Source organism: Engystomops pustulosus, chromosome 9 (assembly GCF_040894005.1).
Source record: "Engystomops pustulosus chromosome 9, aEngPut4.maternal, whole genome shotgun sequence".
Classification (NCBI taxonomy): Eukaryota; Metazoa; Chordata; class Amphibia; order Anura; family Leptodactylidae; genus Engystomops; species Engystomops pustulosus.
In genome coordinates, this window is record NC_092419.1 from 63,570,499 (window position 1) to 63,590,624 (window position 20,126).

The following is a 20,126-nucleotide window of genomic DNA, read 5'->3' on the forward strand; positions in this document are numbered from 1 at the left end:
TGCTCTCGTCAGATCGCAGCAGCTTAAGGCTTGGCAAGTACCAGCATGGGAGACTGGGTAGGAATCCCAAGATCCGTTGACCTTTTTGAACCTGAAAATTGTGTTATTTTCTCTATGAGATAGTAAAAGAAGGTTCAAATTGAACAGCTGCTGTCAACGGCCATTCTAAGCTGAATGTGCCTGCTCTCGTCAGATCGCAGCAGCTTAAGGCTTGGCAAGTACCAGCATGGGAGACTGGCTGGGAATCCCAAGTTCCGTTGACCTTTTTGAACCTGAAAATTGTGTTAGTTTCTCTATGAGATAGTAAAAGAAGGTTCAAATTGAACAGCTGCTTTCAACGGCCATTCTAAGCTGAATGTGCCTGCTCTTGTCAGATCGCAGCAGCAATGCAGCTTAAGGCTTGGCAAGTACCAGCATGGGAGACTGGCTGGGAATCCCAAGTTCTGTTGACCTTTTTGAACCTGAAAATTGTGTTAGTTTCTCTATGAGATAGTAAAAGAAGGTTCAAATTGAACAGCTGCTGTCAACGGCCATTCTAAGCTGAATGTGCGTGCTCTTGTCAGATCGCAGAAGAGATGCAGCTTAAGGCTTGGCAAGTGACAGCATGGGAGACTGGCTGGGAATCCCAAGATACGTTGACCTTTTTGAGCCTGAAAATTGTGTTAGTTTCTCTATGAGATAGTAAAAGAAGGTTCAAATTGAACAGCTGCTGTCAACGGCCATTCTAAGCTGAATGTGCGTGCTCTTGTCAGATCGCAGAAGAGATGCAGCTTTAGGCTTGGCAAGTGACAGCATGGGAGACTGGCTGGGAATCCCAAGATACGTTGACCTTTTTGAGCCTGAAAATTGTGTTAGTTTCTCTATGAGATAGTAAAAGAAGGTTCAAATTGAACAGCTGCTGTCAACGGCCATTCTAAGCTGAATGTGCGTGCTCTTGTCAGATCGCAGAAGAGATTCAGCTTTAGGCTTGGCAAGTGACAGCATGGGAGACTGGCTGGGAATCCCAAGATACGTTAACCTTTTTGAGCCTGAAAATTGTGTTAGTTTCTCTATGAGATAGTAAAAGAAGGTTCAAATTGAACAGCTGCTGTCAACGGCCATTATAAGCTGAATGTGCGTGCTCTTGTCAGATCGCAGAAGAGATGCAGCTTAAGGCTTGGCAAGTGACAGCATGGGAGACTGGCTGGGAATCCCAAAATATGTTGACCTTTTTGAACCTGAAAATTGTGTTAGTTTCTCTATGAGATAGTAAAAGAAGGTTCAAATTGAAGAGCTGCTGTCAACGGCCATTATAAGCTGAATGTGCGTGCTCTTGTCATATCGCAGCAGCGATGCAGCTTAAGGCTTGGCAAGTACCAGCATGGGAGACTGGCTGGGAATCCCAAGTTCTGTTGACCTTTTTGAACTTGAAAATTGTGTTAGTTTCTCTATGAGATAGTAAAAGAAGGTTCAAATTGAACAGCTGCTGTCAACGGCCATTCTAAGCTGAATGTGCCTGCTCTCGTCAGATCGCAGCAGCAATGCAGCTTAAGGCTTGGCAAGTACCAGCATGGGAGACTGGCTGGGAATCCCAAGTTCTGTTGACCTTTTTGAACCTGAAAATTGTGTTAGTTTCTCTATGAGATAGTAGAAGAAGGTTCAAATTGAACATCTGCTGTCAACGGCCATTCTAAGCGGAATTTGCTTGCTCTCGTCAGATCGCAGCAGCAATGCAGCATAAGGCTTGGCAAGTACTAGCATGGGAGACTGGCTGGGAATTCCAAGTTCCGTTGACATTTTTGAACCTGAAAATGTGTTAGTTTCTCTATGAGATAGCAAAAGAAGGTTCAAATTGAACAGCTGCTGTCAACTGCCATTCTAAGCTGAATGTGCGTGCTCTTGTCAGATCGCAGCAGCGATGCAGCTTAAGGCTTGGCAAGTACCAACAAGGGAGACTGGCTGGGAATCCCAAGCTCCGTTGACCTTTTTGAACCTGAAAATTGTGTTAGTTTCTCTATGAGATAGTAAAAGAAGGTTCAAATTGAACAGCTGCTGTCAACGTCCATTCTAAGCTGAATGTGCCTGCTCTCGTCAGATCGCAGCAGCAATGCAGCTTAAGGCTTGGCAAGTACCAGCATGGGAGACTGGCTGGGAATCCCAAGTTCCGTTGACCTTTTTGAACCTGAAAATTGTGTTAGTTTCTCTATGAGATAGTAAAAGAAGGTTCAAATTGAACATCTGCTGTCAACGGCCATTCTAAGCTGAATGTGCCTGCTCTCGTCAGATCACAGCAGCAATGCAGCTTAAGGCTTGGCAAGTACCAGCATGGGAGACTGGCTGGGAATCCCAAGTTCTGTTGACCTTTTTGAACCTGAAAATTGTGTTAATTTCTCTATGAGATAGTAAAAGAAGGTTCAAATTGAAAAGCTGCTGTCAACGGCCATTCTAAGCTGAATGTGCGTGTTCTTGTCAGATCGCAGCAGCGATGCAGCTTAAGGCTTGGCAAGTACCAGCATGGGAGACTGGCTGGGAATCCCAAGTTCTGTTGACCTTTTTGAACCTGAAAATTGTGTTAGTTTCTCTATGAGATAGTAAAAGAAGGTTCAAATTGAACAGCTGCTGTCAACGGCCATTCTAAGCTGAATGTGCCTGCTCTCGTCAGATCGCAGCAGCTTAAGGCTTGGCAAGTACCAGCATGGGGGACTGGGTAGGAATCCCAAGATCCGTTGACCTTTTTGAACCTTAAAATTGTGTTATTTTCTCTATGAGATAGTAAAAGAAGGTTCAAATTGAACAGCTGCTGTCAACGGCCATTCTAAGCTGAATGTGCCTGCTCTTGTCAGATCACAGCAGCAATGCAGCTTAAGGCTTGGCAAGTACCAGCATGGGAGACTGGCTGGGAATCCCAAGTTCTGGTGACCTTTTTGAACCTGAAAATTGTGTTAGTTTCTCTATGAGATAGTAGAAGAAGGTTCAAATTGAACAACTGCTGTCAACGGCCATTCTAAGCTGAATGTGTGTGCTCTTTTCAGATTGCAGCAGCGATGCAGCTTAAGGCTTGGCAAGTACCAGCATGGGAGACTGGCTGGGAATCCCAAGTTCTGTTGACCATTTTGAACCTGAAAATTGTGTTAGTTTCTCTATGAGATAGCAAAAGAAGGTTCAAATTGAACAGCTGCTGTCAACGGCCATTCTAAGCTGAATGTGCCTGCTCTCGTCAGATCGCAGCAGCAATGCAGCTTAAGGCTTGGCAAGTACCAGCATGGGAGACTAGCTGGGAATCCCAAGTTCCGTTGACCTTTTTGAACCTGAAATTGTGTTAGTTTCTCTATGAGATAGTAAAAGAAGGTTCAAATTGAACAGCTGCTGTTAACAGCCATTCTAAGCTGAATGTGCCTGCTCTCGTCAGATCGCAGCAGCAATGCAGCTTAAGGCTTGGCAAGTACCAGCATGGGAGACTGGCTGGGAATCCCAAGTTCTGTTGACCTTTTTGAACCTGAAAATTGTGTTAGTTTCTCTATGAGATAGCAAAAGAAGGTTCAAATTGAACAGCTGCTGTCAACGGCCATTCTAAGCTGAATTTGCTTGCTCTCGTCAGATCGCAGCAGCAATGCAGCTTAAGGCTTGGCAAGTACCAGCATGGGAGACTAGCTGGGAATCCCAAGTTCCGTTGACCTTTTTGAACCTGAAATTGTGTTAGTTTCTCTATGAGATAGTAAAAGAAGGTTCAAATTGAACAGCTGCTGTTAACAGCCATTCTAAGCTGAATGTGCCTGCTCTCGTCAGATCGCAGCAGCAATGCAGCTTAAGGCTTGGCAAGTACCAGCATGGGAGACTGGCTGGGAATCCCAAGTTCCGTTGACCTTTTTGAACCTGAAAATTGTGTTAGTTTCTCTATGAGATAGTAAAAGAAGGTTCAAATTGAACAGCTGCTGTCAACGGCCATTCTAAGCTGAATGTGCCTGCTCTCGTCAGATCGCAGCAGCAATGCAGCTTAAGGCTTGGCAAGTACCAGCATGGGAGACTGGGTAGGAATCCCAAGATCCGTTGACCTTTTTGAACCTGAAAATTGAGTTATTTTCTCTATGAGATAGTAAAAGAAGGTTCAAATTGAACAGCTGTTGTCAACGGCCATTCTAAGCTGAATGTGCGTGCTCTCATCAGATCGCAGCAGCAATGCAGCTTAAGGCTTGGCAAGTACCAGCATGGGAGACTGGCTGGGAATCCCAAGTTCCGTTGACCTTTTTGAACCTGAAAATTGTGTTAGTTTCTCTATGAGATAGTAAAAGAAGGTTCAAATTGAACAGCTGCTGTCAACGGCCATTCTAAGCTGAATGTGCCTGCTCTCGTCAGATCGCAGCAGCAATGCAGCTTAAGGCTTGGCAAGTACCAGCATGGGAGACTGGGTTGTATTCCCAAGTTCCGTTGACCTTTTTGAACCTGAAAATTGTGTTAGTTTCTCTATGAGATAGTAAAAGAAGGTTCAAATTGAACAGCTGCTGTCAACGGCCATTCTAAGCTGAATGTGCCTGCTCTCGTCAGATCGCAGCAGCAATGCAGCTTAAGGCTTGGCAAGTACCAGCATAGGAAACTGGGTAGGAATCCCAAGATCCGTTGACCTTTTTGAACCTGAAAATTGAGTTATTTTCTCTATGAGATAGAAAAAGAAGGTTCAAATTAAACAGTTGCTGTCAACGGCCATTCTAAGCTGAATGGGCCTGCTCTCGTCAGATCAAAGCAGCAATGCAGCTTAAGGCTTGGCAAGTACCAGCATGGGAGACTGGCTGGGAATCCCAAGTTCTGTTGACCTTTTTGAACCTGAAAATTGTGTTAGTTTCTCTATGAGATAGTAAAAGAAGGTTCAAATTGAACAGCTGCTGTCAACGGCCATTCTAAGCTGAATGTGCCTGCTCTCGTCAGATCGCAGCAGCAATGCAGCTTAAGGCTTGGCAAGTACCAGCATGGCAGACTGGCTGGGAATCCCAAGTTCCGTTCACCTTTTTGAACCTGAAAATTGTGTTAGTTTCTCTATGAGATAGTAAAAGAAGGTTCAAATTGAACAGCTGCTTTCAACGGCCATTCTAAGCTGAATGTGCCTGCTCTTGTCAGATCGCAGCAGCAATGCAGCTTAAGGCTTGGCAAGTACCAGCATGGAAGACTGGCTGGGAATCCCAAGATCTGTTGACCTTTTTGAACCTGAAAATGTGTTAGTTTCTCTATGAGATAGTAGAAGAATGTTCAAATTGAACAGCTGCTGTCAACGGCCATTCTAAGCTGAATGTGCGTGCGCTTGTTAGATTGCAGCAGTGATGCAGCTTAAGGCTTGGCAAGTACCACCATGGGAGACTGGCTTGGAATCCCAAGTTCTGGTGACCTTTTTGCACCTGAAAATTGTGTTAGTTTCTCTATGAGATAGTAGAAGAAGGTTCAAATTGAACAACTGCTGTCAACGGCCATTCTAAGCGGAATGTGTGTGCTCTTGTCAGATCGCAGCAGCGATGCAGCTTAAGGCTTGGCAAGTACCAGCATGGGAGTCTGGCTGGGAATCCCAAGTTCTGTTGACCTTTTTGAACCTGAAAATTGTGTTAGTTTCTCTATGAGATAGTAAAAGAAGGTTCAAATTGAACAGCTGCTGTCAACGGCCATTCTAAGCTGTATGTGCCTGCTCTCGTCAGATCGCAGCAGCAATGCAGCTTAAGGCTTGGCAAGTACCAGCATGGGAGACTGGCTTGGAATCCCAAGTTCTGGTGACCTTTTTGAACCTGAAAATTGTGTTAGTTTCTCTATGAGATAGTAAAAGAAGGTTCAAATTGAACAGCTGCTGTCAACGGCCATTCTAAGCTGAATGTGCCTGCTCTCGTCAGATCGCAGCAGCAATGCAGCTTAAGGCTTGGCAAGTACCAGCATGGGAGACTGGATGGGAATTCCAAGTTCCGTTGACCTTTTTGAACCTGAAAATGTGTTAGTTTCTCTATGAGATTGTAAAAGAAGGTTCAAATTGAACAGCTGCTGTCAACGGCCATTCTAAGCTTAATGTGCGTGCTCTCATCAGATCGCAGCAGCAATGCAGCTTAAGGCTTGGCAAGTACCAGCATGGGAGACTGGCTGGGAATCCCAAGTTCCGTTGACCTTTTTGAACCTGAAAATTGTGTTAGTTTCTCTATGAGATAGCAAAAGAAGGTTCAAATTGAACAGCTGCTGTCAACGGCCATTCTAAGCTGAATGTGCCTGCTCTCGTCAGATCGCAGCAGCAATGCAGCGTAAGGCTTGGCAAGTACCAGCATGGGAGACTGGCTGGGAATTCCAAGTTCCGTTGACCTTTTTGAACCTGAAAATGTGTTAGTTTCTCTATGAGATAGTAAAAGAAGGTTCAAATTGAACAGCTGCTGTCAACGGCCATTCTAAGCTGAATGTGCCTGCTCTCGTCAGATCGCAGCAGCAATGCAGCGTAAGGCTTGGCAAGTACCAGCATGGGAGACTGGCTGGGAATTCCAAGTTCCGTTGACCTTTTTGAACCTGAAAATGTGTTAGTTTCTCTATGAGATAGTAAAAGAAGGTTCAAATTGAACAGCTGAAGTCAACGGCCATTCTAAGCTGAATGTGCCTGCTTTCGTCAGATCGCAGCAGCAATGCAGCTTAAGGCTTGGCAAGTACCAGCATGGGAGACTGGCTGGGAATCCCAAGTTCCGTTGACCTTTTTGAACCTGAAAATTGTGTTAGTTTCTCTATGAGATAGCAAAAGAAGGTTCAAATTGAACAGCTGCCGTCAACGGCCATTCTAAGCTGAATGTGCCTGCTCTTGTCAGATCGCAGCAGCAATGCAGCTTAAGGCTTGGCAAGTACCAGCATGGGAGACTGGCTTGGAATCCCAAGTTCTGGTGACCTTTTTGAACCTGAAAATTGTGTTAGTTTCTATATGAGATAGTAGAAGAAGGTTCAAATTGAACAACTGCTGTCAACGGCCATTCTAAGCTGAATGTGTGTGCTCTTGTCAGATCGCAGCAGCGATGCAGCTTAAGGCTTGGCAAGTACCAGCATGGGAGACTGGCTGGGAATCCCAAGTTCTGTTGACCTTTTTGAACCTGAAAATTGTGTTAGTTTCTCTATGAGATAGTAAAAGAAGGTTCAAATTGAACAGCTGCTGTCAACGGCAATTCTAAGCTGAATGTGCCTGCTCTCGTCAGATCGCAGCAGCAATGCAGCTTAAGGCTTGGCAAGTACCAGCATGGGAGACTGGCTGGGAATCCCAAGTTCCGTTGACCTTTTTGAACCTGAAAATTGTGTTAGTTTCTCTATGAGATAGCAAAAGAAGGTTCAAATTGAACAGCTGCTGTCAACGGCCATTCTAAGCTGAATGTGCCTGCTCTCGTCAGATCGCAGCAGCAATGCAGCGTAAGGCTTGGCAAGTACCAGCATGGGAGACTGGCTGGGAATTCCAAGTTCCGTTGACCTTTTTGAACCTGAAAATGTGTTAGTTTCTCTATGAGATAGTAAAAGAAGGTTCAAATTGAACAGCTGCTGTCAACGGCCATTCTAAGCTGAATGTGCCTGCTCTCGTCAGATCGCAGCAGCAATGCAGCGTAAGGCTTGGCAAGTACCAGCATGGGAGACTGGCTGTGAATTCCAAGTTTCGTTGACCTTTTTGAACCTGAAAATGTGTTAGTTTCTCTATGAGATAGTAAAAGAAGGTTCAAATTGAACAGCTGCTGTCAACGGCCATTCTAAGCTGAATGTGCCTGCTCTCGTCAGATCGCAGCAGCAATGCAGCTTAAGGCTTGGCAAGTACCAGCATGGGAGACTGGCTGGGAATCCCAAGTTCCGTTGACCTTTTTGAACCTGAAAATTGTGTTAGTTTCTATATGAGATAGTAGAAGAAGGTTCAAATTGAACAACTGCTGTCAACGGCCATTCTAAGCTGAATGTGTGTGCTCTTGTCAGATCGCAGCAGCGATGCAGCTTAAGGCTTGGCAAGTACCAGCATGGGAGACTGGCTGGGAATCCCAAGTTCCGTTGAGCTTTTTGAACCTGAAAATTGTGTTAGTTTCTCTATGAGATAGCAAAAGAAGGTTCAAATTGAACAGCTGCTGTCAACGGCCATTCTAAGCTGAATGTGCCTGCTCTCGTCAGATTGCAGCAGCAATGCAGCGTAATGCTTGGCAAGTACCAGCATGGGAGACTGGCTGGGAATTCCAAGTTCCGTTGACCTTTTTGAACCTGAAAATGTGTTAGTTTCTCTATGAGATAGTAAAAGAAGGTTCAAATTGAACAGCTGCTGTCAACGGCCATTCTAAGCTGAATGTGCCTGCTCTCGTCAGATCGCAGCAGCAATGCAGCGTAAGGCTTGGCAAGTACCAGCATGGGAGACTGGCTGGGAATTCCAAGTTCCGTTGACCTTTTTGAACCTGAAAATGTGTTAGTTTCTCTATGAGATAGTAAAAGAAGGTTCAAATTGAACAGCTGCTGTCAACGGCCATTCTAAGCTGAATGTGCCTGCTCTCGTCAGATCGCAGCAGCAATGCAGCTTAAGGCTTGGCAAGTACCAGCATGGGAGACTGGCTGGGAATCCCAAGTTCCGTTGAACTTTTTGAACCTGAAAATTGTGTTAGTTTCTCTATGAGATAGTAAAAGAAGGTTCAAATTGAACAGCTGCTGTCAACGGCCATTCTAAGCTGAATGTGCCTGCTCTCGTCAGATCGCAGCAGCAATGCATCGTAAGGCTTGGCAAGTACCAGCATGGGAGACTGGCTGGGAATTCCAAGTTTCGTTGACCTTTTTGAACCTGAAAATGTGTTAGTTTCTCTATGAGATAGTAAAAGAAGGTTCAAATTTAACAGCTGCTGTCAACGGCCATTCTAAGCTGAATGTGCCTGCTCTCGTCAGATCGCAGCAGCAATGCAGCTTAAGGCTTGGCAAGTACCAGCATGGGAGACTGGCTGGGAATCCCAAGTTCCGTTGACCTTTTAGAACCTGAAAATTGTGTTAGTTTCTCTATGAGATAGCAAAAGAAGGTTCAAATTGAACAGCTGCTGTCAACGGCCATTCTAAGCTGAATGTGCCTGCTCTTGTCAGATCGCAGCAGCAATGCAGCTTAAGGCTTGGCAAGTACCAGCATGGGAGACTGGCTGGAAATCCCAAGTTCTGTTGACCTTTTTGAACCTGAAAATTGTGTTAGTTTCTCTATGAGATAGTAAAAGAAGGTTCAAATTGAACAGCTGCTGTCAACGGCCATTCTAAGCTGAATGTGTGTGCTCTTGTCAGATCGCAGCAGCGATGCAGCTTAAGGCTTGGCAAGTACCAGCATGGGAGACTGGCTGGGAATCCCAAGTTCTGTTGACCTTTTTGAACCTGAAAATTGTGTTAGTTTCTCTATGAGATAGTAAAAGAAGGTTCAAATTGAACAGCTGCTGTCAACGGCAATTCTAAGCTGAATGTGCCTGCTCTCGTCAGATCGCAGCAGCAATGCAGCTTAAGGCTTGGCAAGTACCAGCATGGGAGACTGGCTGGGAATCCCAAGTTCCGTTGACCTTTTTGAACCTGAAAATTGTGTTAGTTTCTCTATGAGATAGCAAAAGAAGGTTCAAATTGAACAGCTGCTGTCAACGGCCATTCTAAGCTGAATGTGCCTGCTCTCGTCAGATCGCAGCAGCAATGCAGCTTAAGGCTTGGCAAGTACCAGCATGGGGGACTGGCTGGGAATCCCAAGTTCTGTTGACCTTTTTGAACCTGAAAATTGTGTTAGTTTCTCTATGAGATAGTAAAAGAAGGTTCAAATTGAACAGCTGCTGTCAACGGCCATTCTAAGCTGAATGTGCCTGCTCTCGTCAGATCGCAGCAGCAATGCAGCTTAAGGCTTGGCAAGTACCAGCATGGGAGACTGGCTGGGAATCCCAAGTTCCGTTGACCTTTTTGAACCTGAAAATTGTGTTAGTTTCTCTATGAGATAGCAAAAGAAGGTTCAAATTGAACAGCTGCTGTCAACGGCCATTCTAAGCTGAATGTGCCTGCTCTTGTCAGATCGCAGCAGCAATGCAGCTTAAGGCTTGGCAAGTACCAGCATGGGAGACTGGCTGGGAATCCCAAGTTCTGTTTACCTTTTTGAACCTGAAAATTGTGTTAGTTTCTCTATGAGATAGTAAAAGAAGGTTCAAATTGAACAGCTGCTGTCAACGGCCATTCTAAGCTGAATGTGCCTGCTCTTGTCAGATCGCAGCAGCAATGCAGCTTAAGGCTTGGCAAGTACCAGCATGGGAGACTGGCTAGGAATCCCAAGTTCTGGTGACCTTTTTGAACCTGAAAATTGTGTTAGTTTCTATATGAGATAGTAGAAGAAGGTTCAAATTGAACAACTGCTGTCAACGGCCATTCTAAGCGGAATGTGTGTGCTCTTGTCAGATCGCAGCAGCGATGCAGCTTAAGGCTTGGCAAGTACCAGCATGGGAGTCTGGCTGGGAATCCCAAGTTCTGTTGACCTTTTTGAACCTGAAAATTGTGTTAGTTTCTCTATGAGATAGTAAAAGAAGGTTCAAATTGAACAGCTGCTGTCAACGGCCATTCTAAGCTGTATGTGCCTGCTCTCGTCAGATCGCAGCAGCAATGCAGCTTAAGGCTTGGCAAGTATCAGCATGGGAGACTGGCTGGGAATCCCAAGTTCTGTTGACCTTTTTGAACCTGAAAATTGTGTTAGTTTCTCTATGAGATAGTAAAAGAAGGTTCAAATTGAACAGCTGCTGTCAACGGCCATTCTAAGCTGAATGTGCCTGCTCTTGTCAGATCGCAGCAGCAATGCAGCTTAAGGCTTGGCAAGTACCAGCATGGGAGACTGGCTTGGAATCCCAAGTTCTGGTGACCTTTTTGAACCTGAAAATTGTGTTAGTTTCTCTATGAGATAGTAAAAGAAGGTTCAAATTGAACAGCTGCTGTCAACGGCCATTCTAAGCTGAATGTGCCTGCTCTCGTCAGATCGCAGCAGCAATGCAGCTTAAGGCTTGGCAAGTACCAGCATGGGAGACTGGATGGGAATTCCAAGTTCCGTTGACCTTTTTGAACCTGAAAATGTGTTAGTTTCTCTATGAGATTGTAAAAGAAGGTTCAAATTGAACAGCTGCTGTCAACGGCCATTCTAAGCTTAATGTGCGTGCTCTCATCAGATCGCAGCAGCAATGCAGCTTAAGGCTTGGCAAGTACCAGCATGGGAGACTGGCTGGGAATCCCAAGTTCCGTTGACCTTTTTGAACCTGAAAATTGTGTTAGTTTCTCTATGAGATAGCAAAAGAAGGTTCAAATTGAACAGCTGCTGTCAACGGCCATTCTAAGCTGAATGTGCCTGCTCTCGTCAGATCGCAGCAGCAATGCAGCGTAAGGCTTGGCAAGTACCAGCATGGGAGACTGGCTGGGATTTCCAAGTTCCGTTGACCTTTTTGAACCTGAAAATGTGTTAGTTTCTCTATGAGATAGTAAAAGAAGGTTCAAATTGAACAGCTGCTGTCAACGGCCATTCTAAGCTGAATGTGCCTGCTCTCGTCAGATCGCAGCAGCAATGCAGCGTAAGGCTTGGCAAGTACCAGCATGGGAGACTGGCTGGGAATTCCAAGTTCCGTTGACCTTTTTGAACCTGAAAATGTGTTAGTTTCTCTATGAGATAGTAAAAGAAGGTTCAAATTGAACAGCTGAAGTCAACGGCCATTCTAAGCTGAATGTGCCTGCTTTCGTCAGATCGCAGCAGCAATGCAGCTTAAGGCTTGGCAAGTACCAGCATGGGAGACTGGCTGGGAATCCCAAGTTCCGTTGACCTTTTTGAACCTGAAAATTGTGTTAGTTTCTCTATGAGATAGCAAAAGAAGGTTCAAATTGAACAGCTGCCGTCAACGGCCATTCTAAGCTGAATGTGCCTGCTCTTGTCAGATCGCAGCAGCAATGCAGCTTAAGGCTTGGCAAGTACCAGCATGGGAGACTGGCTTGGAATCCCAAGTTCTGGTGACCTTTTTGAACCTGAAAATTGTGTTAGTTTCTATATGAGATAGTAGAAGAAGGTTCAAATTGAACAACTGCTGTCAACGGCCATTCTAAGCTGAATGTGTGTGCTCTTGTCAGATCGCAGCAGCGATGCAGCTTAAGGCTTGGCAAGTACCAGCATGGGAGACTGGCTGGGAATCCCAAGTTCTGTTGACCTTTTTGAACCTGAAAATTGTGTTAGTTTCTCTATGAGATAGTAAAAGAAGGTTCAAATTGAACAGCTGCTGTCAACGGCAATTCTAAGCTGAATGTGCCTGCTCTCGTCAGATCGCAGCAGCAATGCAGCTTAAGGCTTGGCAAGTACCAGCATGGGAGACTGGCTGGGAATCCCAAGTTCCGTTGACCTTTTTGAACCTGAAAATTGTGTTAGTTTCTCTATGAGATAGCAAAAGAAGGTTCAAATTGAACAGCTGCTGTCAACGGCCATTCTAAGCTGAATGTGCCTGCTCTCGTCAGATCGCAGCAGCAATGCAGCTTAAGGCTTGGCAAGTACCAGCATGGGAGACTGGCTGGGAATCCCAAGTTCCGTTGACCTTTTTGCACCTGAAAATTGTGTTAGTTTCTCTATGAGATAGTAAAAGAAGGTTCAAATTAAACAGCTGCTGTCAACGGCCATTCTAAGCTGAATGTGCCTGCTCTCGTCAGATCGCAGCAGCAATGCAGCGTAAGGCTTGGCAAGTACCAGCATGGGAGACTGGCTCGGAATTCCAAGTTCCGTTGACCTTTTTGAACCTGAAAATGTGTTAGTTTCTCTATGAGATAGTAAAAGAAGGTTCAAATTGAACAGCTGCTGTCAACGGCCATTCTAAGCTGAATGTGCCTGCTCTCGTCAGATCGCAGCAGCAATGCAGCGTAAGGCTTGGCAAGTACCAGCATGGGAGACTGGCTGGGAATTCCAAGTTTCGTTGACCTTTTTGAACCTGAAAATGTGTTAGTTTCTCTATGAGATAGTAAAAGAAGGTTCAAATTGAACAGCTGCTGTCAACGGCCATTCTAAGCTGAATGTGCCTGCTCTCGTCAGATCGCAGCAGCAATGCAGCTTAAGGCTTGGCAAGTACCAGCATGGGAGACTGGCTGGGAATCCCAAGTTCCGTTGACCTTTTTGAACCTGAAAATTGTGTTAGTTTCTCTATGAGATAGCAAAAGAAGGTTCAAATTGAACAGCTGCTGTCAACGGCCATTCTAAGCTGAATGTGCCTGCTCTTGTCAGATCGCAGCAGCAATGCAGCTTAAGGCTTGGCAAGTACCAGCATGGGAGACTGGCTGGGAATCCCAAGTTCAGGTGACCTTTTTGAACCTGAAAATTGTGTTAGTTTCTCTATGAGATAGTAAAAGAAGGTTCAAATTGAACAGCTGCTGTCAACGGCCATTCTAAGCTGAATGTGCCTGCTCTTGTCAGATCGCAGCAGCAATGCAGCTTAAGGCTTGGCAAGTACCAGCATGGGAGACTGGCTTGGAATCCCAAGTTCTGGTGACCTTTTTGAACCTGAAAATTGTGTTAGTTTCTATATGAGATAGTAGAAGAAGGTTCAAATTGAACAACTGCTGTCAACGGCCATTCTAAGCTGAATGTGTGTGCTCTTGTCAGATCGCAGCAGCGATGCAGCTTAAGGCTTGGCAAGTACCAGCATGGGAGACTGGCTGGGAATCCCAAGTTCTGTTGACCTTTTTGAACCTGAAAATTGTGTTAGTTTCTATATGAGATAGTAGAAGAAGGTTCAAATTGAACAACTGCTGTCAACGGCCATTCTAAGCTGAATGTGTGTGCTCTTGTCAGATCGCAGCAGCGATGCAGCTTAAGGCTTGGCAAGTACCAGCATGGGAGACTGGCTGGGAATCCCAAGTTCTGTTGACCTTTTTGAACCTGAAAATTGTGTTAGTTTCTCTATGAGATAGTAAAAGAAGGTTCAAATTGAACAGCTGCTGTCAACGGCCATTCTAAGCTGAATGTGCCTGCTCTCGTCAGATCGCAGCAGCAATGCAGCGTAAGGCTTGGCAAGTACCAGCATGGGAGACTGGCTGGGAATTCCAAGTTTCGTTGACCTTTTTGAACCTGAAAATGTGTTAGTTTCTCTATGAGATAGTAAAAGAAGGTTCAAATTGAACAGCTGCTGTCAACGGCCATTCTAAGCTGAATGTGCCTGCTCTCGTCAGATCGCAGCAGCAATGCAGCTTAAGGCTTGGCAAGTACCAGCATGGGAGACTGGCTGGGAATCCCAAGTTCCGTTGACCTTTTTGAACCTGAAAATTGTGTTAGTTTCTCTATGAGATAGCAAAAGAAGGTTCAAATTGAACAGCTGCTGTCAACGGCCATTCTAAGCTGAATGTGCCTGCTCTTGTCAGATCGCAGCAGCAATGCAGCTTAAGGCTTGGCAAGTACCAGCATGGGAGACTGGCTGGGAATCCCAAGTTCTGTTGACCTTTTTGAACCTGAAAATTGTGTTAGTTTCTCTATGAGATAGTAAAAGAAGGTTCAAATTGAACAGCTGCTGTCAACGGCCATTCTAAGCTGAATGTGCCTGCTCTTGTCAGATCGCAGCAGCAATGCAGCTTAAGGCTTGGCAAGTACCAGCATGGGAGACTGGCTTGGAATCCCAAGTTCTGGTGACCTTTTTGAACCTGAAAATTGTGTTAGTTTCTATATGAGATAGTAGAAGAAGGTTCAAATTGAACAACTGCTGTCAACGGCCATTCTAAGCTGAATGTGTGTGCTCTTGTCAGATCGCAGCAGCGATGCAGCTTAAGGCTTGGCAAGTACCAGCATGGGAGACTGGCTGGGAATCCCAAGTTCTGTTGACCTTTTTGAACCTGAAAATTGTGTTAGTTTCTCTATGAGATAGTAAAAGAAGGTTCAAATTGAACAGCTGCTGTCAACGGCAATTCTAAGCTGAATGTGCCTGCTCTCGTCAGATCGCAGCAGCAATGCAGCTTAAGGCTTGGCAAGTACCAGCATGGGAGACTGGCTGGGAATCCCAAGTTCCGTTGACCTTTTTGAACCTGAAAATTGTGTTAGTTTCTCTATGAGATAGCAAAAGAAGGTTCAAATTGAACAGCTGCTGTCAACGGCCATTCTAAGCTGAATGGGCCTGCTCTCGTCAGATCGCAGCAGCAATGCAGCTTAAGGCTTGGCAAGTACCAGCATGGGGGACTGGCTGGGAATCCCAAGTTCTGTTGACCTTTTTTAACCTGAAAATTGTGTTAGTTTCTCTATGAGATAGTAAAAGAAGGTTCAAATTGAACAGCTGCTGTCAACGGCCATTCTAAGCTGAATGTGCCTGCTCTCGTCAGATCGCAGCAGCAATGCAGCTTAAGGCTTGGCAAGTACCAGCATGGGAGACTGGCTGGGAATCCCAAGTTCCGTTGACCTTTTTGAACCTGAAAATTGTGTTAGTTTCTCTATGAGATAGCAAAAGAAGGTTCAAATTGAACAGCTGCGGTCAACGGCCATTCTAAGCTGAATGTGCCTGCTCTTGTCAGATCGCAGCAGCAATGCAGCTTAAGGCTTGGCAAGTACCAGCATGGGAGACTGGCTGGGAATCCCAAGTTCTGTTTACCTTTTTGAACCTGAAAATTGTGTTAGTTTCTCTATGAGATAGTAAAAGAAGGTTCAAATTGAACAGCTGCTGTCAACGGCCATTCTAAGCTGAATGTGCCTGCTCTTGTCAGATCGCAGCAGCAATGCAGCTTAAGGCTTGGCAAGTACCAGCATGGGAGACTGGCTTGGAATCCCAAGTTCTGGTGACCTTTTTGAACCTGAAAATTGTGTTAGTTTCTATATGAGATAGTAGAAGAAGGTTCAAATTGAACAACTGCTGTCAACGGCCATTCTAAGCTGAATGTGTGTGCTCTTGTCAGATCGCAGCAGCGATGCAGCTTAAGGCTTGGCAAGTACCAGCATGGGAGACTGGCTGGGAATCCCAAGTTCTGTTGACCTTTTTGAACCTGAAAATTGTGTTAGTTTCTCTATGAGATAGTAAAAGAAGGTTCAAATTGAACAGCTGCTGTCAACGGCCATTCTAAGCTGAATGTGCCTGCTCTTGTCAGATCGCAGCAGCAATGCAGCTTAAGGCTTGGCAAGTATCAGCATGGGAGACTGGCTGGGAATCCCAAGTTCCGTTGACCTTTTTGAACCTGAAAATTGTGTTAGTTTCTCTATGAGATAGTAAAAGAAGGTTCAAATTGAACAGCTGCTGTCAACGGCCATTCTAAGCTGAATGTGCGTGCTCTCATCAGATCGCAGCAGCAATGCAGCTTAAGGCTTGGCAAGTACCAGCATGGGAGACTGGCTGGGAATCCCAAGTTCCGTTGACCTTTTTGAACCTGAAAATTGTGTTAGTTTCTCTATGAGATAGCAAAAGAAGGTTCAAATTGAACAGCTGCTGTCAACGGCCATTCTAAGCTGAATGTGCCTGCTCTTGTCAGATCGCAGCAGCAATGCAGCTTAAGGCTTGGCAAGTACCAGCATGGGAGACTGGCTTGGAATCCCAAGTTCTGGTGACCTTTTTGAACCTGAAAATTGTGTTAGTTTCTATATGAGATAGTAGAAGAAGGTTCAAATTGAACAACTGCTGTCAACGGCCATTCTAAGCTGAATGTGTGTGCTCTTGTCAGATCGCAGCAGCGATGCAGCTTAAGGCTTGGCAAGTACCAGCATGGGAGACTGGCTGGGAATCCCAAGTTCTGTTGACCTTTTTGAACCTGAAAATTGTGTTAGTTTCTCTATGAGATAGTAAAAGAAGGTTCAAATTGAACAGCTGCTGTCAACGGCAATTCTAAGCTGAATGTGCCTGCTCTCGTCAGATCGCAGCAGCAATGCAGCTTAAGGCTTGGCAAGTACCAGCATGGGAGACTGGCTGGGAATCCCAAGTTCCGTTGACCTTTTTGAACCTGAAAATTGTGTTAGTTTCTCTATGAGATAGCAAAAGAAGGTTCAAATTGAACAGCTGCTGTCAACGGCCATTCTAAGCTGAATGTGCCTGCTCTCGTCAGATCGCAGCAGCAATGCAGCTTAAGGCTTGGCAAGTACCAGCATGGGAGACTGGCTGGGAATCCCAAGTTCCGTTGACGTTTTTGAACCTGAAAATTGTGTTAGTTTCTCTATGAGATAGTAAAAGAAGGTTCAAATTGAACAGCTGCTGTCAACGGCCATTCTAAGCTGAATGTGCCTGCTCTCGTCAGATCGCAGCAGCAATGCAGCGTAAGGCTTGGTAAGTACCAGCATGGGAGACTGGCTGGGAATTCCAAGTTCCGTTGACCTTTTTGAACCTAAAAATGTGTTAGTTTCTCTATGAGATAGTAAAAGAAGGTTCAAATTGAACAACTGCTGTCAACGGCCATTCTAAGCTGAATGTGCCTGCTCTCGTCAGATCGCAGCAGCAATACAGCGTAAGGCTTGGCAAGTACCAGCATGGGAGACTGGCTGGGAATTCCAAGTTCCGTTGACCTTTCTGAACCTGAAAATGTGTTAGTTTCTCTATGAGATAGTAAAAGAAGGTTCAAATTGAACAGCTGCTGTCAACGGCCATTCTAAGCTGAATGTGCCTGCTCTCGTCAGATCGCAGCAGCAATGCAGCGTAAGGCTTGGCAAGTACCAGCATGGGAGACTGGCTGGGAATTCCAAGTTCCGTTGACCTTTTTGAACCTGAAAATGTGTTAGTTTCTCTATGAGATAGTAAAAGAAGGTTCAAATTGAACAGCTGAAGTCAACGGCCATTCTAAGCTGAATGTGCCTGCTCTCGTCAGATCGCAGCAGCAATGCAGCTTAAGGCTTGGCAAGTACCAGCATGGGAGACTGGCTGGAATCCCAAGTTCCGTTGACCTTTTTGAACCTGAAAATTGTGTTAGTTTCTCTATGAGATAGCAAAAGAAGGTTCAAATTGAACAGCTGCTGTCAACGGCCATTCTAAGCTGAATGTGCCTGCTCTTGTCAGATCGCAGCAGCAATGCAGCTTAAGGCTTGGCAAGTACCAGCATGGAAGACTGGCTGGGAATCCCAAGATCTGTTGACCTTTTTGAACCTGAAAATTGTGTTAGTTTCTCTATGAGATAGTAAAAGAAGGTTCAAATTGAACAGCTGCCGTCAACGGCCATTCTAAGCTGAATGTGCCTGCTCTTGTCAGATCACAGCAGCAATGCAGCTTAAGGCTTGGCAAGTACCAGCATGGGAGACTGGCTTGGAATCCCAAGTTCTGGTGACCTTTTTGAACCTGAAAATTGTGTTAGTTTCTATATGAGATAGTAGAAGAAGGTTCAAATTGAACAACTGCTGTCAACGGCCATTCTAAGCTGAATGTGTGTGCTCTTGTCAGATCGCAGCAGCGATGCAGCTTAAGGCTTGGCAAGTACCAGCATGGGAGACTGGCTGGGAATCCCAAGTTCCGTTGACCTTTTTGAACCTGAAAATTGTGTTAGTTTCTCTATGAGATAGCAAAAGAAGGTTCAAATTGAACAGCTGCTGTCAACGGCCATTCTAAGCTGAATGTGCCTGCTCTTGTCAGATCGCAGCAGCAATGCAGCTTAAGGCTTGGCAAGTACCAGCATGGGAGACTGGCTGGGAATCCCAAGTTCTGTTGACCTTTTTGAACCTGAAAATTGTGTTAGTTTCTATATGAGATAGTAGAAGAAGGTTCAAATTGAACAACTGCTGTCAACGGCCATTCTAAGCTGAATGTGTGTGCTCTTGTCAGATCGCAGCAGCGATGCAGCTTAAGGCTTGGCAAGTACCAGCATGGGAGACTGGCTGGGAATCCCAAGTTCTGTTGACCTTTTTGAACCTGAAAATTGTGTTAGTTTCTCTATGAGATAGTAAAAGAAGGTTCAAATTGAACAGCTGCTGTCAACGGCCATTCTAAGCTGAATGTGCCTGCTCTCGTCAGATCGCAGCAGCAATGCAGCTTAAGGCTTGGCAAGTACCAGCATGGGAGACTGGCTGGGAATCCCAAGTTCCGTTGACCTTTTTGAACCTGAAAATTGTGTTAGTTTCTCTATGAGATAGCAAAAGAAGGTTCAAATTGAACAGCTGCTGTCAACGGCCATTCTAAGCTGAATGTGCCTGCTCTTGTCAGATCGCAGCAGCAATGCAGCTTAAGGCTTGGCAAGTACCAGCATGGGAGACTGGCTTGGAATCCCAAGTTCTGGTGACCTTTTTGAACCTGAAAATTGTGTTAGTTTCTATATGAGATAGTAGAAGAAGGTTCAAATTGAACAACTGCTGTCAACGGCCATTCTAAGCTGAATGTGTGTGCTCTTGTCAGATCGCAGCAGCGATGCAGCTTAAGGCTTGGCAAGTACCAGCATGGGAGACTGGCTGGGAATCCCAAGTTCTGTTGACCTTTTTGAACCTGAAAATTGTGTTAGTTTCTCTATGAGATAGTAAAAGAAGGTTCAAATTGAACAGCTGCTGTCAACGGCCATTCTAAGCTGAATGTGCCTGCTCTAGTCAGATCGCAGCAGCAATGCAGCTTAAGGCTTGGCAAGTATCAGCATGGGAGACTGGCTGGGAATCCCAAGTTCCGTTGACCTTTTTGAACCTGAAAATTGTGTTAGTTTCTCTATGAGATAGTAAAAGAAGGTTCAAATTGAACAGCTGCTGTCAACGGCCATTCTAAGCTGAATGTGCGTGCTCTCATCAGATCGCAGCAGCAATGCAGCTTAAGGCTTGGCAAGTACCAGCATGGGAGACTGGCTGGGAATCCCAAGTTCTGTTGACCTTTTTGAACCTGAAAATTGTGTTAGTTTCTCTATGAGATAGCAAAAGAAGGTTCAAATTGAACAGCTGCTGTCAACGGCCATTCTAAGCTGAATGTGCCTGCTCTCGTCAGATCGCAGCAGCAATGCAGCGTAAGGCTTGGCAAGTACCAGCATGGGAGACTGGCTGGGAATTCCAAGTTCCGTTGACCTTTTTGAACCTGAAAATGTGTTAGTTTCTCTATGAGATAGTAAAAGAAGGTTCAAATTGAACAGCTGCTGTCAACGGCCATTCTAAGCTGAATGTGCCTGCTCTCGTCAGATCGCAGCAGCAATGCAGCGTAAGGCTTGGCAAGTACCAGCATGGGAGACTGGCTGGGAATTCCAAGTTCCGTTGACCTTTTTGAACCTGAAAATGTGTTAGTTTCTCTATGAGATAGTAAAAGAAG

General features: G+C 45.3%; 60 pseudogenes; all 60 read left to right on the forward strand.

The window, feature by feature from the left end:
• The first annotated feature begins 333 nt into the window (after window positions 1–333).
• Window positions 334–452, forward strand: LOC140096003 (5S ribosomal RNA; annotated as a pseudogene).
• Window positions 453–1,467: 1,015 nt separating this feature from the next.
• On the forward strand, window positions 1,468–1,586 carry LOC140079219 (5S ribosomal RNA; annotated as a pseudogene).
• A 447-nt stretch (window positions 1,587–2,033) lies between these two features.
• On the forward strand, window positions 2,034–2,152 carry LOC140089929 (5S ribosomal RNA; annotated as a pseudogene).
• A 70-nt stretch (window positions 2,153–2,222) lies between these two features.
• On the forward strand, window positions 2,223–2,341 carry LOC140090484 (5S ribosomal RNA; annotated as a pseudogene).
• An 818-nt stretch (window positions 2,342–3,159) lies between these two features.
• LOC140084934 (5S ribosomal RNA) lies at window positions 3,160–3,278 on the forward strand (annotated as a pseudogene).
• A 69-nt stretch (window positions 3,279–3,347) lies between these two features.
• Window positions 3,348–3,466, forward strand: LOC140085005 (5S ribosomal RNA; annotated as a pseudogene).
• A 70-nt stretch (window positions 3,467–3,536) lies between these two features.
• Window positions 3,537–3,655, forward strand: LOC140090200 (5S ribosomal RNA; annotated as a pseudogene).
• Window positions 3,656–3,724: 69 nt separating this feature from the next.
• LOC140094117 (5S ribosomal RNA) lies at window positions 3,725–3,843 on the forward strand (annotated as a pseudogene).
• Window positions 3,844–3,913: 70 nt separating this feature from the next.
• On the forward strand, window positions 3,914–4,032 carry LOC140094279 (5S ribosomal RNA; annotated as a pseudogene).
• A 70-nt stretch (window positions 4,033–4,102) lies between these two features.
• Window positions 4,103–4,221, forward strand: LOC140084675 (5S ribosomal RNA; annotated as a pseudogene).
• A 259-nt stretch (window positions 4,222–4,480) lies between these two features.
• LOC140095468 (5S ribosomal RNA) lies at window positions 4,481–4,599 on the forward strand (annotated as a pseudogene).
• Window positions 4,600–4,858: 259 nt separating this feature from the next.
• On the forward strand, window positions 4,859–4,977 carry LOC140097596 (5S ribosomal RNA; annotated as a pseudogene).
• Window positions 4,978–5,802: 825 nt separating this feature from the next.
• On the forward strand, window positions 5,803–5,921 carry LOC140078351 (5S ribosomal RNA; annotated as a pseudogene).
• A 69-nt stretch (window positions 5,922–5,990) lies between these two features.
• Window positions 5,991–6,109, forward strand: LOC140090222 (5S ribosomal RNA; annotated as a pseudogene).
• Window positions 6,110–6,179: 70 nt separating this feature from the next.
• LOC140087633 (5S ribosomal RNA) lies at window positions 6,180–6,298 on the forward strand (annotated as a pseudogene).
• Window positions 6,299–6,367: 69 nt separating this feature from the next.
• Window positions 6,368–6,486, forward strand: LOC140087634 (5S ribosomal RNA; annotated as a pseudogene).
• Window positions 6,487–6,555: 69 nt separating this feature from the next.
• Window positions 6,556–6,674, forward strand: LOC140085168 (5S ribosomal RNA; annotated as a pseudogene).
• Window positions 6,675–7,122: 448 nt separating this feature from the next.
• LOC140083896 (5S ribosomal RNA) lies at window positions 7,123–7,241 on the forward strand (annotated as a pseudogene).
• A 70-nt stretch (window positions 7,242–7,311) lies between these two features.
• LOC140087635 (5S ribosomal RNA) lies at window positions 7,312–7,430 on the forward strand (annotated as a pseudogene).
• A 69-nt stretch (window positions 7,431–7,499) lies between these two features.
• LOC140098711 (5S ribosomal RNA) lies at window positions 7,500–7,618 on the forward strand (annotated as a pseudogene).
• A 69-nt stretch (window positions 7,619–7,687) lies between these two features.
• LOC140091873 (5S ribosomal RNA) lies at window positions 7,688–7,806 on the forward strand (annotated as a pseudogene).
• Window positions 7,807–8,253: 447 nt separating this feature from the next.
• LOC140087636 (5S ribosomal RNA) lies at window positions 8,254–8,372 on the forward strand (annotated as a pseudogene).
• Window positions 8,373–8,441: 69 nt separating this feature from the next.
• Window positions 8,442–8,560, forward strand: LOC140087014 (5S ribosomal RNA; annotated as a pseudogene).
• A 258-nt stretch (window positions 8,561–8,818) lies between these two features.
• LOC140091885 (5S ribosomal RNA) lies at window positions 8,819–8,937 on the forward strand (annotated as a pseudogene).
• A 70-nt stretch (window positions 8,938–9,007) lies between these two features.
• LOC140098148 (5S ribosomal RNA) lies at window positions 9,008–9,126 on the forward strand (annotated as a pseudogene).
• A 259-nt stretch (window positions 9,127–9,385) lies between these two features.
• LOC140083898 (5S ribosomal RNA) lies at window positions 9,386–9,504 on the forward strand (annotated as a pseudogene).
• Window positions 9,505–9,574: 70 nt separating this feature from the next.
• LOC140082077 (5S ribosomal RNA) lies at window positions 9,575–9,693 on the forward strand (annotated as a pseudogene).
• Window positions 9,694–9,763: 70 nt separating this feature from the next.
• LOC140091898 (5S ribosomal RNA) lies at window positions 9,764–9,882 on the forward strand (annotated as a pseudogene).
• A 70-nt stretch (window positions 9,883–9,952) lies between these two features.
• LOC140096756 (5S ribosomal RNA) lies at window positions 9,953–10,071 on the forward strand (annotated as a pseudogene).
• Window positions 10,072–10,519: 448 nt separating this feature from the next.
• Window positions 10,520–10,638, forward strand: LOC140091500 (5S ribosomal RNA; annotated as a pseudogene).
• Window positions 10,639–10,897: 259 nt separating this feature from the next.
• On the forward strand, window positions 10,898–11,016 carry LOC140078352 (5S ribosomal RNA; annotated as a pseudogene).
• Window positions 11,017–11,085: 69 nt separating this feature from the next.
• LOC140090223 (5S ribosomal RNA) lies at window positions 11,086–11,204 on the forward strand (annotated as a pseudogene).
• Window positions 11,205–11,274: 70 nt separating this feature from the next.
• On the forward strand, window positions 11,275–11,393 carry LOC140098693 (5S ribosomal RNA; annotated as a pseudogene).
• Window positions 11,394–11,462: 69 nt separating this feature from the next.
• Window positions 11,463–11,581, forward strand: LOC140087637 (5S ribosomal RNA; annotated as a pseudogene).
• A 69-nt stretch (window positions 11,582–11,650) lies between these two features.
• On the forward strand, window positions 11,651–11,769 carry LOC140085169 (5S ribosomal RNA; annotated as a pseudogene).
• A 448-nt stretch (window positions 11,770–12,217) lies between these two features.
• LOC140083900 (5S ribosomal RNA) lies at window positions 12,218–12,336 on the forward strand (annotated as a pseudogene).
• Window positions 12,337–12,406: 70 nt separating this feature from the next.
• LOC140091910 (5S ribosomal RNA) lies at window positions 12,407–12,525 on the forward strand (annotated as a pseudogene).
• Window positions 12,526–12,595: 70 nt separating this feature from the next.
• On the forward strand, window positions 12,596–12,714 carry LOC140095433 (5S ribosomal RNA; annotated as a pseudogene).
• A 69-nt stretch (window positions 12,715–12,783) lies between these two features.
• Window positions 12,784–12,902, forward strand: LOC140093760 (5S ribosomal RNA; annotated as a pseudogene).
• Window positions 12,903–12,971: 69 nt separating this feature from the next.
• On the forward strand, window positions 12,972–13,090 carry LOC140091922 (5S ribosomal RNA; annotated as a pseudogene).
• An 826-nt stretch (window positions 13,091–13,916) lies between these two features.
• LOC140093761 (5S ribosomal RNA) lies at window positions 13,917–14,035 on the forward strand (annotated as a pseudogene).
• A 69-nt stretch (window positions 14,036–14,104) lies between these two features.
• On the forward strand, window positions 14,105–14,223 carry LOC140091934 (5S ribosomal RNA; annotated as a pseudogene).
• Window positions 14,224–14,293: 70 nt separating this feature from the next.
• LOC140090978 (5S ribosomal RNA) lies at window positions 14,294–14,412 on the forward strand (annotated as a pseudogene).
• A 448-nt stretch (window positions 14,413–14,860) lies between these two features.
• On the forward strand, window positions 14,861–14,979 carry LOC140083901 (5S ribosomal RNA; annotated as a pseudogene).
• A 70-nt stretch (window positions 14,980–15,049) lies between these two features.
• LOC140089986 (5S ribosomal RNA) lies at window positions 15,050–15,168 on the forward strand (annotated as a pseudogene).
• A 70-nt stretch (window positions 15,169–15,238) lies between these two features.
• On the forward strand, window positions 15,239–15,357 carry LOC140091946 (5S ribosomal RNA; annotated as a pseudogene).
• A 70-nt stretch (window positions 15,358–15,427) lies between these two features.
• On the forward strand, window positions 15,428–15,546 carry LOC140096757 (5S ribosomal RNA; annotated as a pseudogene).
• A 448-nt stretch (window positions 15,547–15,994) lies between these two features.
• LOC140095781 (5S ribosomal RNA) lies at window positions 15,995–16,113 on the forward strand (annotated as a pseudogene).
• A 70-nt stretch (window positions 16,114–16,183) lies between these two features.
• Window positions 16,184–16,302, forward strand: LOC140084676 (5S ribosomal RNA; annotated as a pseudogene).
• A 448-nt stretch (window positions 16,303–16,750) lies between these two features.
• On the forward strand, window positions 16,751–16,869 carry LOC140083902 (5S ribosomal RNA; annotated as a pseudogene).
• A 259-nt stretch (window positions 16,870–17,128) lies between these two features.
• On the forward strand, window positions 17,129–17,247 carry LOC140085282 (5S ribosomal RNA; annotated as a pseudogene).
• Window positions 17,248–17,316: 69 nt separating this feature from the next.
• LOC140092343 (5S ribosomal RNA) lies at window positions 17,317–17,435 on the forward strand (annotated as a pseudogene).
• Window positions 17,436–17,504: 69 nt separating this feature from the next.
• LOC140087639 (5S ribosomal RNA) lies at window positions 17,505–17,623 on the forward strand (annotated as a pseudogene).
• A 69-nt stretch (window positions 17,624–17,692) lies between these two features.
• Window positions 17,693–17,810, forward strand: LOC140096140 (5S ribosomal RNA; annotated as a pseudogene).
• Window positions 17,811–18,447: 637 nt separating this feature from the next.
• Window positions 18,448–18,566, forward strand: LOC140090979 (5S ribosomal RNA; annotated as a pseudogene).
• Window positions 18,567–18,825: 259 nt separating this feature from the next.
• On the forward strand, window positions 18,826–18,944 carry LOC140091958 (5S ribosomal RNA; annotated as a pseudogene).
• Window positions 18,945–19,392: 448 nt separating this feature from the next.
• Window positions 19,393–19,511, forward strand: LOC140097385 (5S ribosomal RNA; annotated as a pseudogene).
• Window positions 19,512–19,581: 70 nt separating this feature from the next.
• Window positions 19,582–19,700, forward strand: LOC140085992 (5S ribosomal RNA; annotated as a pseudogene).
• Window positions 19,701–19,770: 70 nt separating this feature from the next.
• Window positions 19,771–19,889, forward strand: LOC140087640 (5S ribosomal RNA; annotated as a pseudogene).
• A 69-nt stretch (window positions 19,890–19,958) lies between these two features.
• LOC140087641 (5S ribosomal RNA) lies at window positions 19,959–20,077 on the forward strand (annotated as a pseudogene).
• Window positions 20,078–20,126: the final 49 nt, after the last annotated feature.